This window comes from Cebus imitator, unplaced genomic scaffold (genome assembly GCF_001604975.1).
Source record: "Cebus imitator isolate Cc_AM_T3 unplaced genomic scaffold, Cebus_imitator-1.0 Scaffold169, whole genome shotgun sequence".
NCBI lineage: Eukaryota > Metazoa > Chordata > Mammalia > Primates > Cebidae > Cebus > Cebus imitator.
The window spans coordinates 1,008,351-1,009,852 of NW_016107484.1; the positions used below are offsets into that span (position 1 = coordinate 1,008,351).

Consider the following 1,502-nt stretch of genomic DNA (forward strand, 5'->3'; position numbering starts at 1 on the left):
ATTCTTCCTAACTATGAGCATGGAATGTTTCTCCATCTGTTTGTGTCCTCTCCTATTTCCTTGAGCAGTGGTTTGTAGTTCTCCTTGAAGAGGTCCTTTACATTCTTTGTTAGTTGTATTCCTAGGTATTTTATTCTCTTTGTAGCAATTGTGAATGACAGTTCGTTCTTGATTTGGCTCTCTAAAAATATGGAATGCTTCACAAATTTGCGTGTCATCCTTGTGCAGGGGCCATGCTAATCTTCTCTGTATCATTCCAATTTTAGTATATGTGCTGCCGAAGCGAGCACAATATATATATTTTTAAAAACAGAGTCTTACTTTGTAATCCAGGCTGGAGTGCAGTGGCGCGATATCTCAGCTCACTGCAACATCTGCCTCACAGGTTCAAGTGATTCTCTTGCCACAGCTTCCCATGTAGCTAGGACTACAGGTGTGCGCCACCTTTGCCTAGCTAACTTTTGTATTTTTAGTAGAGATGGAGTTTCATCATGTTGGCCAGGCTAGTCTTGAACTCCTAACCTCGTGATCCGCCCACCTCCACCTCACAAAGGGCTGGGATCACAGGCATGAACCACCACACCCGGCCCAATTTTTATATTTTTACCAGAGATGGGGTTTTGCCATGTTGTCCAGGCTGGTCTCTGGTCTCAAGCAATCTGCCCATCTTGGCTTCCTAAAGTGCCCGGATTACAGGCATGACCCACCACACCCAGCCTCTTTTGTCTTTTTTTTCTTTATTTTTTGTTGAGACAGGGCCTTGTTCTGTCAACCAGGCTGGAGTGCAGTGGTGCAATCTCGGCTCACTGCAACTGCCACCTCCTGGGATCAAGCAATTCTGCCTCAGCCTCCAGCGTAGCTGGGACTTCAGGTGTGTGCCGCCACGCCTAGCTAATTTTTGTATTTTTAGTAGAGACGGAGTTTCACCACGTTGGCCAGGCTGGCCTTGAACTCCTGACCTCATGATCTGCTAGCCTCTACCTCCCAAAGTGCTGGGATTACAGGAGTGAGCCACCGCGCCTGGCCCATTTTTTATATTTTAACTAGAGATGGGATTTTGCCATGTTGACCAGGCTGGTCTCTGACCTCAAGCAATCTGCCCCTCTTGGCTTCCTAAAGTGCCGGGGTTACAGGGGTGACCCACCATGCCCAGACTCTTTTCTCTTTTTTAGCTCTCTTTTTTTGTTGTTGTTATTGAGACAGGGCCTTGCTCTGTCACCCAGGCTGGAGTATAGTGGTGTGATCATGGCTCACTGCAGCCTCAGCCTCCTGGGCTTAGGTGATCCACCCACCTCAGTCCCCCAGGTAGCTGTGATCATGCCACTGCACTCCAGCCTGGGCAACAGAGCAAGACCCTATCCCTAAATTTTAAAGAATTGCAAAAATCTGGATGTAAATATTTACAGTGGTCTTATTCATAACCACCAAAAACTAGACACAACTAAATGGGCTTCAACTGACAGATGTGTAAACGCACAGTGGTACATTCATAAAATGAAATA

The 1,502-nt window shown here is 46.5% G+C and overlaps 1 non-coding gene across 1 annotated transcript; it reads right to left on the minus strand.

Annotated features, from left to right (window-relative positions):
• Nucleotides 1–183: 183 nt before the first annotated feature.
• Nucleotides 184–290, minus strand: LOC119473590. Its single transcript, XR_005202798.1, has one exon. It is a non-coding gene; the product is annotated as a U6 spliceosomal RNA (small nuclear RNA).
• Between the last annotated feature and the right edge of the window lie 1,212 nt (nucleotides 291–1,502).